The 17229-nt window shown below is 31.0% G+C and overlaps 1 pseudogene; it reads right to left on the bottom strand.

The window, feature by feature from the left end:
- Positions 1–2890: 2890 nt before the first annotated feature.
- On the bottom strand, positions 2891–3010 carry LOC111733341 (annotated as a pseudogene).
- Between the last annotated feature and the right edge of the window lie 14219 nt (positions 3011–17229).

Below are 17229 nucleotides of genomic sequence, written 5' to 3'. Positions count from 1 at the left end.
ATGCTCTAATGAAAGAAACCAGAGATAATCTCTTTGAATACTGGGGATCAAAAAAGCTAATTTCACATTATTTACCCTCAGTATTCATGCTAATCGGTATCAAAATCATCAGTATAATTTGTTAATTATACTTCTATTTTTCTTACAAGTTGCACATTTATTTAATTCATATAAAGTACGTGACCTCATTTGCTGAAATCTGAATATATGAATGATCTCTAGTTCATTGTGAAGTACTATGTCTTAGGCAATTATAAAAAAAGACTAAAATTTACAAACACGTTAACTTAAATTTTATATAAATTTGATATCACCAAAGCAAGATAAAACTAAGATTTAGTATTGAAAATGACAATATTAATGGAAAATGTTGATTTGCTAAACCCATACAATTAATTTTATAGTTATATATTTACACATTATAATAATTTATTGACTTGTGATAAATCATTTCTTTCTTATCTTTTCTTTGAATCTTCTTTTGATAACTTTAACTGTTTATATATGAAATGGTAAATTCCTTTTACTTTATTTAACAACCCTGGCAATGTTGAACATTCATAAATTATACTAATGTACTTGTCATGATGAGTATATATATTGAATACTATCATGTATATGATATTTCCTTAATTTAAATGGAAATATAAAAATAAATGGCTGTTAACATTCATCACTTCATACAGTTATAAAACAATTTGTTTTCTTGTGATGAGAACTTTTAGGATCTACTCTCAGCAACTTTCAAATACACCATACAGCAGCGTTAAAAAAAAGTCATCCTTTGTACATTACATAAGTTAACTAAACTTATTGCGTTTACCAACTGAATGTAAGTTAACTAAACTTATCGTGTTAATTATTTTGCAATGTATTTATGTCAAATCATTACACAGTACATATTATACAGTACTGTATGTCAGTTGTATATAAAATCGAAAGAAAAAATGTCTATTCTGAATAACTCAAATATGATAATTCAGGAAAAAGATGTTTATGGACACACAGTTTATTTGCTTTGGGTTAAATATCTGGGAGTAGAATTGCTGCATTGTGTAATTTTAACTTTCAAATAGAAGAAACTGCCAAAATGTTACCTAAAGTACTATATAATCTTCATTCTGAAAGTTCCAGTTTTACCATATTCTTTCCAATACTTGCCTTTATTAGTTTTTAAATGTTTCAAAGATTGTATTTCATAGTCTATCCACATTTCTAATTTGCCCGAAGAGGGAGGGCAGTAAACCCAGTCCCTGTTACTTGATCATAGACGAGAGCAGAAGTCTTTCAATTTGACTTGTTGAATAATACCCTACCATTATTTTATAAAATAATTAATTTGAAAATAGCAAACAGAATGGGAAATATTGTAATCAAAAGAGAAACAAGAATGTTGACATTAAATTTGTGTGTGTAGGTAGGTTGTAAATAACAGAATCAATATTACCAAAATCAGAACTAATTATTTTAAAAAATAATAAAAGAAGAAACAAAAAAATACAGAGGCAGATAAACCAGAAAATCTGTTATCAGAATAAATGTAGCTAGCTGCAGCAGGAGAAAAATGGTCCCATGAGCAGCATTAATAATTCAATAAATAAAGATAATGAAATTATAGGAGCTTAAGAGGTAAGTGGAGTCTAAGACAGGAACGCTGATACCATTAAGCCCCAAACAAAATATATGTTTCGTTGCATCTTTTATTCCAACAATGGCAATATTTTTGTGATTTGGCAAACGAGGGCTGTATAATATGCAGTTGGTATAGAAGATGGATCAGGAGGATAATTTTACTCTTAAAAGCATATAGGTTGAAAAGATTTAGGCATTTCATTTTCTAGTTTTAAGGAAATTTTTTTTAAAAAGGAAACAAAACTCATAAATTCTCCGAGCTCAGATTTTCTGCAAGGTGTAAATGTATATATGTATATGATGATGTATCAGATCATTTCACTGTGTGGAAGTGATTTTGCAATGTACTTGTCGTGTATTTCAGTTAAAATCAGCAGAATGAGTCTTCGAGATCTCAGCTGCATTTACTTGTTCCTGCAGCTGATTATGTGCTATATTCAATTTATGAAAAGCAACTTTCATTTTCTACTGTCAGTTACTGCAGGGAAGTTAAAAAAACAGAACTGTTTCCTGTGTAAATAATGTGTAAGGCATTCTAAAAAAGTACAATTTATCAACTTTAATTCCCATAAGGTTAGCAGTATTGATGAAATTTGTCATAGTTTGATTTGGATTTTATTTGGTCAAAATATGATATGTAACATGAAATATTTCTTAAAGATTTAGCAAGAGTTTTTGACATTATGTATTTGTTGAAAATCCTCTGATGTTCAATCAGTTAGAAAACAAAGTGCTTATAAGAGTCCATATTCCACCAGCTTCAATTTGGGTAAGTCCAATATAAATTAATTGGCCGTGAGATTTTACAAAGGTATATGGGCATATTATTTATGTTTTAAAAATAAGAGGAAGTAATTGATTTCTCTTAGGAATTTTGAGATTAAATGATTCTCCAATGCCAAGCTGATCTTGTTAGGTTTAATGGCCTAACTTCCGATGGTAGAGATATTTTTTGTTTATCCAGGCTGTTGAGTCTCAGGAAAATGAGAAAGTTTATAATAAAATTATAAGATACACATTATTTTTTATTATAAATAGGAAAAGATTAATAGGAATATAAAGCTTTTTAATCAGAAAATAACTTCATGTAAAATAAGACTGAATACAGAAAGATCAATGTCATTTTTTTAAGGCTGTATTTTATTTTATTTTTTAATTTATTATTATTATTTTTTTTAGGTGAGGCAACCCTTGGTTGACCTCACAGATTACAAGGACCTTGTCAGCTTACAATCCCTTATTTTTAAATTTTTTTTTACGCCTATAACACACCTGGTCTTCCTAGGTGGTCTCCCATCAAGTACTAACCAGGCCTGACCCTGCTTAGCTTCTTAGATCAGATGGGATCGGGCTTGTTCAGGGTAGTGTGGCCGTAGACAATCAGGCTTTATTTTAAAGGTATGCAAGTATTCCATTTTTATGCATTCAAGACAGAATTATACAGATAGATATATTAAATGGGGATTATGGGTGATTGGAATTATATTCCATAAAAAGAGATCGTATGTTAATGCTTGGATTCAGTTTATGGTTTATTTAAATACCCTTGTTTTGCTAAAGATAACTTTTCTATATGTCGCTGGAAAAGTTTTTAATTTAGTTGAAGAGATACTGAATAATCAAAACACTGATACTTAGGATGGTAATTTAATCTGATTTAATGTGGTAGGGTTCATACTTCTAGAAGCACTATGATACTGTAATTCAATTTTGGTTGAATTAAGATGATTTCAGTTTCTGATCTGAATAATTCTGCAACAATTATGTGACCCTAATATCAGAAAAAATTGATATTTACAAATGAAGGGAATGGGAAAATTCTTATCTGAAATTTATTAAAAGATAAATATAATTAGGGCAAGGCTAGATATCAAAGGAGCTATCAACATAATTACTGATCCTATAAAATTCGATTTCAGAGATATTTTTGATTCCCACAGTAATTTTCATAGGTATTTGTAGCTTTATTTTCACAAACATTAGACTTAACAGAAATTTAAGCTGGATACACTATTTTTTTTTCTTTCTTTTTCTTTTTTCTCATGTCATTTAAACTACAGATTGGCTTGGGTGGCATATTGAATAAAGAAAATAGGTTATGCTAATTTGGCATTATTACCTTAATTGCCCCCATATTAGCATAGAGGTTGAAATTCCAGTGATGGGGTCAGCTAGCCTGGACGTCACATTTGAGACAGGATGCTTACTAGCTCTCTCACTTTGGGCAAGTTATTCAAACTAATGTGAAAAAATACATAAGGTGGGATAATTAAGAGATGGTGTGTGGTATGTATTATTATCAGTCATTCTTATACTGTGCTAGATAAAGAATAGAAGATTTTTGACACTATAGTTATATGGGTTTATGTTTACTGCTCTTACAGGAGAGGTCTTTACTCCAGAATTTCTTAGGAATTGACTTTCTGTGTGTATCTGTCAGCCTTTAGACAAATCAAGAGGTTCAGCATAAACATAAATTTGGTAAAAATTATATCTGAGAAAATTACCTGAAGTAAAATGTGCTACAAAAGGCACAATGTTTCCCCATTTTCCTAGAGGCTTTATTTATTTTCAAACTTTTTTTTTATTCTTTAAAGCATACAACTCAGGTTTGACCTGAGACTTAGAAGTTTATCTCTAGACATTACTTGAAAATGACTTCACAGTGAAAGCAGCAATATACATATAGGGGTATCTGGGAAAGAAATTAGATTTTTAGGAAAAAAAAAGTAACTATTAATTTCTCGTATTGCATAGTATGACATCTAGTGTCAGGAGTGTTGCACATGAGTGGCCGTGAAAAGCCGAGCAGGTCTGATGGACTTCTGCCACAGTGATTTCATTCCTCCTAAAGGCACAGGGGCCCAGAGGGCAGCATTGGGTATTTGTTCATTTACTGTTGATCTTTCTTCTGTGGCACCTCCAGGGGTTTTATTTTGTCTCTCTTCCTCTGTGATACTTATTTGATACACTGTGAAGACTGTGATGGGCTGTGTATTACAGTACTACCAGTTCACTGATGACATTTTGATTTATGTGACTTTTTCTGTTGAGCTGGAGAGAAAAGAATCATTTTTGTTTTATTTTTCACAAATAAGAAAATAGATAAAGGAGAATATAACCTTTTAAACTTTATTACAGCAAAAATGTACCTACAGATATTAATATACAATACTGTGTTTTGATCCCTCTGAATTATATATTTATGAATTATATTTTTTATATGGCTTGTTAGTGACTGGTTTAACTAACTGCTGTAATGGATCATTGTCCTCCAGTATTCAAAAATTTCAGTCTTGATATTATTTTGAAAAGTACCTGTTTTTAAAAGAAGTATTATTCATTTCATTAAAATACAATACTGTGCCTAGTGGTCCTTTATAATTACAGAAGTTTGGATCTTACATGTTAGACTTCAAAAATCTTCATATATGTTATTCTAATTATAAGGTTCCAAGTGGAGTTTCATACATGTGAACTTCTGCCATTTTAATAATGCACAATAAGGAGATATTCTATGTTTTCTTTCATTATATAAAAATCTTTTTTTAAGACATGTAGAAAATGAGTATTCCTGAGAATGATCCTTAAATATTTTCAAAACATAAAAGTACATTCTAAATGATTAAAATGTGTTCATTATACTCAGTATAGTTTAATTAATATATGCTTTTTTATTATATGCCATCTGGAATAACAAGTTAATCAGATATCGAAACTATTTATGGATTGCCTACCACATATTAGACTCTTTTAACATTTGATTTTCATTTACACTTCACAGGAATTCTTAGTGCTAGGTATTAGCTTTTTAAAAGCTAAATGAAAGAGACACAGACAGTTAAGGTAAGAATAACATATTTTTTGTGTAGGTGGTGGAGTTGGTTTTTCATACCAAGTATTTAAACTTGAAATCTGTTTCTCTCCCCAGTAAACCAGAACTGTGCTAGACTGTTTGCTAACTCTTTGAGTTAACTAGAACTTCTCATTTTCATCATATGAGGTAATTAGTTTTCAACCTATATATTGGTCAGTTTGGGGGCATACAATGAAAACAGCACACGTATATCTGAATGTGGCCGAAGGCATAGTATTTTTACATGTATCTGTATTTTGAGTCTAATATTTCTTTCTACTCTAGCATATTCTATGGTAATTAGAAGATTCTGGAACACATGCAGTTCTGTCACTGGTGTCAAAATGTAATAGAGACTAGGAACTGAGCTGACATGTTGATACATGAAACTGTAAGAGATAATTTCTTTAATAAATCCATCCTTCTTTGACTTGTGATTTGGAAACCGATGGCATGTTTATCTTCAGAGTGCTGTATTTAAATTTCAATGGCTAATCATTTTTCTCTCTTAATATCACTCTTTATTAAATTATAAAGAATTTTATATTTGAGATGAGTCTATCATTTATAAATTAACATTTATAAATGGGAAGACTTGTAAATGATCATAAACCCTTTTCCATTGTTTTTTTAAAAACAGCTTTATCGACATATAATTCACATACCATACATACAATTTACCCTTTTAAATTGTACAGTTCAGTAGTTTTTACTGTACTGAAAGTTGTACAGTCGTCACCACTATTTTTAAAACATTTCATCGTCCCCAAAGGAACGATGGAAACCACATACCCATTAGCAGTCATACTCCATTCTCTCAGCCTTCAGCTCCTAGCAACAGTAATCTACTTTTTGTCTCCATTTATTTTCCTAATATGGCATTTTGCATTGATGGAATTACATAAGTGATCTTTTGTTACTGGTGTCTTTCACTTAGAATAATGTTTTACAGGTTCATCCAGGTTGTAACATGTACCAGAACTTCACTCTTTTTTATGGTAAATACTATTCCATTGTATAAAATACTACATATTTTTATCTATTCATCAGGTAAGGGATATTTAGGTTGTTTCCATATTTTGCTGTTAGGGATAATGCTGGTTTTTTTTGACATTTACATAACAGTGTTTATGTAAACAAGTTTTAATTAAGTTGAGATATACCTAAGAGTTAAATTGCTAGGACATAATGTTTAACATTTTTAGGAACTGTCAAACTGTTTTCTAAAGTTGAACCATGAAATTTCCAGTTTTTCTGTGTCCTGATCAATGTTTGTTCTTGCTTGTCTTCTTGTTTTTAGTCATCTTCATAAGTGTGTAGAATATCTTGTAGTAGTTTTGATTTATATTTTCCTAATAATTAAATGTTGAGCATCTCTGCATATACTTTTTAGTTATTTACAAATCTTTAGAGAAATATCTATTCAGATTCTTTTCCATTTTCCATGTGGGTTGTCTTTTTATTGTTGAATTTTAAGTATTCTTTATACAGCCTGGATGTTCAGTCTCTTATCAGGCATATCATTTGCAAGTATTTTTTTTTTTTCTATTCTGTGGGTTTTCTTTTGATTTCTTTGATGACATGTCTTTGCACAAAAATTTTTAACTTTGTTGAAATTCAATTTTTTAAGTCTTTTTTTGTTTACAGTTTTCCTTATTGTATCTAATAAACTATTGCCAACCCAAAGTTGTAAAGATTTGTTCCTCTGTTTTCTCCTAAGAGTTTTATACATTGACCTCTTATTTTTAATTCTATGATCCAATTTAGTTAATTCTTACATATTGCATGAGACAGATCCAAATTCCTTTTATCTTTCTTCCCCTTTTCCTTCCTCCTTCCCTTCCTTCCATTTGCATGTGTATAGACATTTTTCCCACTACCACCTATGGAAAATAATATATTCCATCCTTGATTGTTTTGGCACTCTGTCACATATCAACTGACCATAAATGTAAAGGTTTATCTGTGGACTCTCAATTCTCACCCATTGATCTATGTGTCTATCTTTCTGCCAATACCACTGTCTCGATTCCAGTCTATTTGCAATAAGATTTGAAATCAGGACAAGTGAGTTTTCCAATTTGTTCTTCTTAATCCAGATCGTTTTGACTAATCTGGGACCCTGGAATTTTCCTAGTAATTTTAGGAACACTGTCAATTTCTGGAGAAGAAGGTCACTTGATATAGAGATGAATTTGGAGATTATTGCCATTCTAACGATATTTCTTCCTGTCAATGACCTGGGATGTTTTTCTATTTATTTAGTTCTCATTTAATTTCTCTCAACAATGATTTTTTGTTTTAAGTGTAAAACCTTACACTTTTGTTAACTATAACCATAAGTACTGTCTTTTTGATGCTGTTATAATTGGAACTGTTTTCTTTCATTTGTGGGGTTTTTATTGCTGATGTATAGACATACAGTTGATTTTTGGTATTATGAATTTGTCTCCATCATTGCTGGGCTTATTTATTATTTCCAGTAGTTGCTGTTTTCTTTTTTTATGTGAATGTATTTTTTTCTTACCATTCTGTATGTACAAGATCTTGTCATCTCCAAGTAGAGATAGTTTTTCTTTTTCCTTTGCAATCTAGGTACTTGTTTTTTTCTTATTCCTGCCTAATTATCCTGTACTCTCCAGCACAATGTTAAATAGAAGTGAAAACATCATATTTCTAATTTTAGAAGGAATGGCTATAGCCTTTTATTATTAAGTATTGTCTTTGTATAACTTTGGTGTCAGGATGATATTGGTGTGGTAGAATATGTTGGGAACCATTCTCCCTCTCCTAATTTTGGATATGTTTGTGAAAGAAGGGTGTTAATTCTGCTTTAAAAGTTTGGATGATTCACCATGCCAGGCTTTTTGGCATGGAAAGTGTTTTGATTACTCACTCAATTTATTCACTTGTTATAAGACTATTAGATTTTGTATTTCTTCTTATCAGTTTGAGTAGTTTTTGTCTTACTAGAACAAAATGTCTTTGATCATTTCATCTTTAATATCTAATTAATTGGCAAATATAATTTTTTTTATTTCTTTAAAGTCAATAGTGATGTGCTTTCTTTCAACCTCATCTTAATAATCTAGTAATTCGAGTCTTCTCTTTGTTTTTTCTTCATCAGTTTAGATACAGGCTTATCAATTTAGTTGTTCTTTTCTAAGAATCAGCTTTTGGTTTCATTGATTTTCTATGTGGCTTTCATTTATTTCTGATTTAATATTTATTATTTCCTTCTGCTTGCTTTGAGTTTTGTTTGTTCATGTTTGGAAACTTACATTTCTTGCCTCTTCCCCATTTGCACAGAGTTATCATCATTTTTATTCTCCTAAGAATATAACTCTTTACTAGAAATTTCCAAATTATTAATGTCTTTACTGAGAGAATCAGCCAAGGATTTCATTTGCCTTTGCATGTAGTTTCCAGATTTCTAGATTTCAGTATCTCTGTAAGCATTGGGAATTTCCCTTAAGTATTTATATTATATTATTTTTACTTATAGTTAGAGAATGATGTTGATAAAGCACTATAACAGTGATAATGATAATGAAATGTAAAGTCTTGCTGTGGATCAAGTGATGTGAAACTTTAGGCAATAATCATTCTGTGATATACTACAAGTACTATAAATGAAAATAATTATCATTTATAAATAAGTGAAATCTAAGTTAATTAAATTAATTCTTTAAGCAGTGGCAACCTGTCAGGGTAAAGAGAATACAATATTTACTTAAGTGACCTTTTCATGCTCTTGCTCAATACAGATATACATATATTTTACTTTTAAGTAGGCCCATGTTTCTGTTCTTTTTTCTTATGACATCAAATAATATTTTCTGACTTGATTCTAAAGAAAATTTCACTTAAAGAAAATATTACTAATTTATTTCCCGTGTAGATAAGTTTAATACCTAAATTTGTGGGCTCACCACTGAACCAAGGTCTAAACAGTTGAAATTACCTTGATCTCTGAAAATTGTCATCACTTAAAGTGAATTCATAGATGTATGCTTAGGCTTTTTAATAATGTTTCTTTCAGAAATTTCATAATGTTTATATAGGTTGAATCAATAGTATCAGTATTCATGTATCACAATGTATTTCATTTCATAGCTACTCTTTAAGATAGGTTTTATAATCCCCCTTTTCCAGGAATTTCCTCGTTTAAAATAACAGGATTGGCAAGATTGAAAGGGATGTAGAAATGACTTTGGTTCTCTGAGTCCAACCTCTATGATCTCTCTGCAGTTATGAGATTCTGCAATTTCACTCTTTTCCAGTAACAAGAATTTTAATTACATCTTCTAATAAGAGATCATAAAGAGAAAATACAAATGACTTTAGGATATATGAATAACATTTTATATAAAAATAATATGGATACAGTTTTGAAAAGCTCAAAAACATTTATGAAGCTAAGACTTTTTGTGAATTTTATCATGGTATTTTTTTTTTTTAAGGCCTTAAGGGTTATCTAGTTCAAGCTAAGTATTACACACATGTCTTAGTCAACTGCTAAAAAATTTTGCAGTCAAGAATGTAGATCAGGCAAAATAGAAACCTTATTTGGACTGGAGCAGGTCGAACAGCCAAACTGCTAAGGGTTAGACATGGGATTTGTCGAATGCCTGTCATGTATAGATAGCCTTGGGCAATTTCCTGAAATGTCTTCGCTTTAATTTCATCATCTGTAACATAGACATGGCAGTAATAGCACCTTCTTCACAGGGACGTTCTGAAGATGTGTGGGTTTCTACATAGAGAATATTTCTCATCGCATACTAATCATTCAGTAAATGATATTATTATTTTAAACTCCAGCCCAGGCATTTTGTTTTTCATGTAAAAATAAGTCATTTTCTTATAAAAAAATGAATTCACATCCAAGTTAAGTGTATTTTCCCTTCCAGATTTCTGAAAGTGTTGATAAGCACTTTTCCAGATGTCATTGACATGGAGAATTTGAATGTCGTCATTTGAATGTTTTTAGTTTCTCTAGTTGTTACCTTTGTAGAATCTTTTATTATTGATTGATTGATTGATTATGGAGTGTGGAGGTTTTTAGAAAGTGTCATCAACCTTATTCAACAGGCAGAAGACAATAAGTGTCTGTAAGTAAATGGGGCAAGCAGCAGTAAAAATAAGACACAAAATATTTAACTTATTGCCATTTATATACTATATAAATTTTACATGCTGTATATTTACAGTGAGGCAAATGCTCTTTTAATCTTTAAAAAAACAAATATCAAACTCTAGACGTCTCTGAACAACACAAACTGTGTAAGCCATATAGATTATTCAGATACGAATTGTATTAAATACAGTTTTTCCCACTCCATCTCCTGATGCAGGACTAGTGAATTATAAGTTTATCACAGTTTGATAACATATCCATATTAAAAATAAAATCACAGTGTGATTTTGTCTGCAACTGGCAACTTTAAGGGACCAAGCTGACAACTCAGACTCCAATATCATAGCCAAGACAAGAGACACTGTATAAAAAGTGTTATGTAATAAAAAACATACCGTAGGCTATACAAATAATGTTTGGATTATACATTCATAATGTAAATACTCATTATAACTGGTAAATTGATTGGCATTTTTGTTGGTTCTTTTAGACAACTTGTGAATCTCTCTCTCCCAGAACATTTGATAGGCTTGCATATTTCTTTTCACTGGGATCTATGACAAGAATAAGAATTGCAGCCAGATGGAATTGCAAAAATCATCAGTTGCATTCAAGATTTGCTTTTTTTTTTTTTTTAATAATTGGAGGATATTAGTAGATGGTGTTAGACTAAATTAGAGGTGGGAAAACTATGGCCTCCAAGTTCTCCAGCCCACCACCTGTTTTTGTAAAAAAAAATTATTGAAAACAGTGATGCATGTTCATTTAAGTATTGTCTGTGAATAGTTTTGTACTAAAATGGTAGAGCTGAGTAGTTGTGAGAGAGATCGTCTGTGCCACCACTCCCAAGTCTGTGTGCTGTGTTTCTAACAATACATTTTTGAGACTAATCTATATTCATTCATTTTGCTGTTTTTAGTATTCTCTATTCTTCATATATCCTAATTTCGTTATCCTTCTAGCCTTATTGCCGTTATAAAATTTATGTTTCTGAATGTTTTTCTACATAGTTCTTTTAGGGTATATACTAAAGAGTAGAAAGATTTCAAGAAGAAAATTTACTTTGGACAAAATGAGTTTGAGATTTATATTAGGTACACAATTGAAATTGTCAATAAAATTTTCATATATTAGGCAGGAGTTGAGTAAGATGACTAGTACTTAAGAGAAATGACTTATTATTTTCTGTTTTATAAAATTCAGTTCTTTGATTTACAATGATATCTTTTTATTATAGTTGCTAGAACGCTAGTATTCTTTGTCTCCCTTTACTCAGTATTGAGATTCTTGTCAAATCAAGTTGGTAATCACATTTTTTTAAGTGTTAAAACCCATAGAGAACATGTTGATACCTGATGGAATATCTCTCTACCCCTCAACAGGAAACCCTTCCATTAATGATGTGCACATGCTCCCACATCCAAAGTCTCTATCCTGTCAGTGAGATAGAAATGCTGATACCTTCTTAATAATTAACGTCCTCCTGGCTTTAACAGTAAGCATCCATATGGAGTCACGATTACTTAGATTTGTTTTCTAAATTGTAGTCACTGACATCTTGAAATTGTCTACACTCATCAGTTATAATTTTGAATATTTTAGTCTCTTCCATGACAACTTTCTGAACCTGCCATGGAATAAATAATATGTATGTATTTTAAGAGTATGTGACAAAATATGTTATACAATATGACTATATTATATTAGGTCAGAAACAACAAAATATACACTTAGGGATATATATGTGGTATAATGAGGAATTATTCTTGGTGAGAAAGAAGATATGGCTGGGGCACAAAATCTGAAATATTGATATTTTTTTCGTAAGTCATTTTATACACATAAAGTATTTATTTTATAATTTTTCTTTGTAGTTTGAATATAAGTTTCAAATATAATTTGATGTAGTTGACATGCTGTATAATAAAAACAATGACATTTGGAATATCTCAAGTATGAATAGATAATTTTCTTAGTTTTCACATGACAGCCCATTTATTTTTCCTTTGGCAGAGACAGATACCAAGATGGACATCAATAACTAGACAGCTAGGGGAATGAGCAGAATACTGACTCATATTTGTAAAAGAAAGAAATGTAGAGGCTAGAATTTAACTTAAAAGATCAGGATTGTACATTATCGCTGATTCGGGTCCTGGCCACCATGTTCAGGTATTGCAAAACTTCTAAATCATTTCATATAAAGATCTCATTGTTCCAGTAAAATGACTGAATAAAAATAAGAGCTGATTTTTATTTTTATGTTATTATACATAATGCTTATTTGGATGTGGATTAAGAAATTCTGTATAAATATAAAACATGCACCTATAATATATGTATATACATTATTAAAAGAAACTGAGACATACTATAAAGCATATTGTTGAAAAGTTTATAAACTTTTTCTTACATCTATTTAATTTACTTGTTCTTAACAATTCTGTTTAGATTCCTCATGAAAATTTATATTTCTTGCTAACCTCATAAGTAGATAAACTCATCTAAGATGGTAAAAAGTTCTCTATTGGGGCTACTGTAATTCAAAATTATTTTAATAAGGTTAATCTACTTGTCTCGCTTTACAATTTAACTCACCTGAGGACTCACACTGGACCTGGTTCTGTTTAAGTTGGACCCAGTCTAGTTTTTAAGTCAGACTCAGTCCTGTTCTGGCTGGTTTTCAGACCCAGTCTAGAAAAAGAAATACTCAAAGAAAGACTGAAAGCTCATAACACAAAAGTTGCAGAACTAGGTAGGATTTGAGAGGGACTTAATCACCCACCACCTCCAGAGATAGCGAGAAAGCAACCAGCTCAGGGGACTCAGCAGGTACCTATGTCTGGTGTCTCACTGCTCCCAGAAGGTATCTGGGGCTTCTTTGGTTCCCTCCTCTGACACCAGAACTATTAAATGATAAACTGAGGACTGTTATAAATTTTATGAATTTATTTGAGCAAAAATCAATGAATTGGGCAGCATCCAATTTAGCAGATAGAAAGGACCTCTGAGGAGCTGTACAAAATGAGACTTTTATAGGTAAATGTGGGAGCAAGGAAGTTATACTAGGTAAAAAGGAAAAAAAAAAAAAAAACCATCGTTATTGCAAAGTTTCTTTCCTATAGGGGATGATAGGGGTCTGTCAGGCAGATTACCTATCTAGGGCTGATCGGTGATTCCTGATTGCATGGTTTAAGATTTCATTTCTGAGAGAGCAGAAACTGTAATTAAGTCTTCATTTGGTGATGTGGGGCTTATTAGTACATGTGAGTTATTTTGGGCCTTTTGTTTTATTTTTTAACAGTGTGTAGGGGAGAAAGTTGGAGTGGGGGAGGAGAGAGAAAGAATGAATGATAAAACAAATAAGAAGCTTACAATTATATTAAAATAGTTTTCCCAAAATAAGTTGTATTAATTTGTAATTTAAATGATGATATATTTGCAAGTAGAGGTGATTCCAAAAGGTACATAGTATTGTGGAAGTTATTGATATCTAAGCAAAATGTGATTAGAGGCATGAAAATTGTCAAGTGGGAATGATGAGTTAATTCTACCCTTGGCATGCTATATAGAGATCACATAAAACTTAAGAAAGACTGCATTTAAGTAAGTGTTGGCAGTTAAGTTAGATTTCTCAGAGTTCAATAATATATTTATGGAGGACATAATATGAATAAAAGCATGATGACATATAAATATTAATATGAATTAACATATATCACATACTACCCATTAAAAAACTAAGTTGAGATGGAAATATTGATTCTCTAGTAAGCTCTCCATATGCTTCCAGTACCAGGAGCCATTACTTCTGATGAGTGTGATTCTGGGAGGCCCAGTGTAATTTAACAGAATACAGTGATCATTTGTCTAGTAGAATCTGAGAAAATGCTTATGATAACATCACTTTTAGATGTCAGAAAATATCCAGATTTGGATAAATAAATTTAGAATGTTTTAAATTCCATTGTTGTTACTTTTCCGTCATCGATCCTATTTTTCCCACTTACAGTTTCTTAAAAAAAAAAAAAAAAAATCACAGAATAAAAAACTCTTATTATATCTTATCCAGAGTTCTTGACTGATGAATATTTAATAATCCACAAAAAAGGGCTGGGCATCTTATATTTTACATATCAGTGAAATATTTTCTTATCAGGGAATGTAGAAAATAACAGGACTTCTGTTGCAATTAGCTGGCAATGAAAGGGAAGGAACATCATTGACCCAACTGTGTGACCATTCGCAGCTATGCTTGATAATATAATCTGGTAGCACTCAGTGGACAGATGGTTTTTCCTTTGATTATAGTTGCCTTCAAATACTAAATATCTCTAATAAACATCCCTTTCAACTGTAAAGTGTTCAACACTATATAAGCATTAAACTGATTCTTCACTAGCTAACGAAAGTTTACAATTTAAACTTAAAAGTTATGCTGTTTTTAAAAGGAATGCACAAAGACTGTATATTCTCATTTACTTGACATTATTGCTTATACAAAGAGTTTTTAAAAGTCTTGCTCAGGTATTTAAGTCATAAAAGAAAATAAAAAACAAAGCCAACAATAACTAAAAACTGTAGAGATAGTTTTAGCTTGTCATTCTTCAGACTGAGAAATGGATAGAAATCATTTAGATTCAGGCTGTGCTTTTCCTATTATTCAATTTAAAAACCTAATTTGGTGGGGAATTATTTTCCATTGCAGGGAAAGTATTATAGATATGGCAAACAAATTCTATGGCACTTCATCATCTACACCATGCTAGGAGATATGGGAATAAAAATGTATATATTGTATCATTAAACACAAAAATAAAAGAGCAATGTTTAAAAAACTGAATCCTAGAGATGGGCTGTTTTAATTTTCCTTCTTATTAGTTACCTAACTTGTTACCTGGGTTGTTCAAATATTACTGGCTTCTGCCCACGAATAAAAAGAAAAGCATGACCAGTCTATCCTTAGACTCACTAGTGGCTTAGATCCCCATTCATACAAGACCTGATTCAAAATTGCCATCATTATTTAAAAACCCTCTGAGGATACTTTGCCACCTGCTTCACAGCTATTCTGTTCTTTTTCTGCTCTCTTGCTTTGTCCAAATACAGGAAATGTCTTTCTTACTTCATGTAAACTAGCTCTCTTCTCTGAAACTTATTAAATCTGTGATTCTTTCCCAGTACCTTACTGTCACAGAAATTTGTTTCTGTTTCAGATCAGTTTTAATGTAATGAAAAGTTGGGTTTCTTATTGCAGTATTCATTTCTGATTTAAGATTTTATTGCAATAATATTTTAATATAAAAATCAGTCACCAAAAATACTTCTCTACACATTCTTTGAAGTATTTTATTCAAATGCATTTTGAAGAATTAGGGGTGAACATATTCTTGGGATAAGAGTGATTAAGATAACTATTTTTTCAATTGAACAAAATATCAAGATGCCTATTAGTATATTACATACTGGGCTGAGAACTGTGGCACAAGATATCATGGCACAACATCCACAAGTTTAAAGGGATCGTAGAAGAAGGTGAGTTTTTGCCTGCATATGAAAGCAATGTTTCAAAGGATGTAGCAGAATGTAAGAATCTAGATTTGTATAAAATTTGTAAAATTTGTTCAGTCGGTGTAGTTATTCTAGCCAAACAAACCCCTCCACAGGCTAAACACATTGTCGCCATTTCAGAAACATATATTTTCAGAGTCTACAGTGATTCACTTCCTTGCTACATCTTGAGAGTTGACCAAGGAAGGGACTGATAAATATATGTTGATAAAATTGATAAAATAATAAATCCTTATTTCTTTGACATTTAAAAAACTCAAAGATTTTAAATTAAATTGTACATACTTACTCTGATAAACTTATCCACTGTCTTTCTTTTTGAAAGAGAATAAATAATTGGGCAGTTTTTCAGTAAATTTTTCTCATATACACTTCGATGACTATAGAGTAAACTGATCCAAGCAAGTCTAACTTATAGGGAATTTGATGATCCTTAGTACAAATGTATTGCATGTTCTAATTAATGATACCATTTTCACAAGTATTATTTGATAGTCTACAGGCTCTTAGACTATTTACTCGTCTGATACTTTAAATGAGGAATAGAAGATAATAGCCTATTAGAATCCCTACATTTAACAAATTGATGTCCCTCCCTCCATGGGCCTCAGTTGAGCCGAGTCACCTGAGGTTAATCAAATGATTTAATTCTTTCTTGATAACAAAATGATGATTGATTCAGCTTCAGTTTGAAAAATGACTGAGTTCACAAATCCAGGACTCAGCACCAATATATGGTTTGGCTGTTAAATTCTTTCTTTCTTTTTTTCTTATAAAGAAAAAGAAAAAGTTAAGTTCAAAAAAATTCCATTTGGCTAGTCAAGGATTTCCCATTTCAAAGGTAATTTGTTCTTTGAGGGCAATCATCAATATGTTTTTTTCTTTTTCTTTTTTTTTCCATATCCACTCCTAGCTTTGACTCAGCAGTCTTGTTTTATAAGTTGTTCACACAAATTCTACCTTGGAAGACAGTGTTTCAAGATTTCTGGTGGGAAGTAGTTTATTTTCTTACTTGAATATTTTTTCAAAT

This window comes from Pteropus vampyrus, unplaced genomic scaffold (genome assembly GCF_000151845.1).
Source record: "Pteropus vampyrus isolate Shadow unplaced genomic scaffold, Pvam_2.0 Scaffold13, whole genome shotgun sequence".
NCBI classification, from domain to species: domain Eukaryota; kingdom Metazoa; phylum Chordata; class Mammalia; order Chiroptera; family Pteropodidae; genus Pteropus; species Pteropus vampyrus.
Note: the sequence above shows the minus strand (reverse complement) of the source record. Positions and strands in the feature narration are given on the sequence as shown.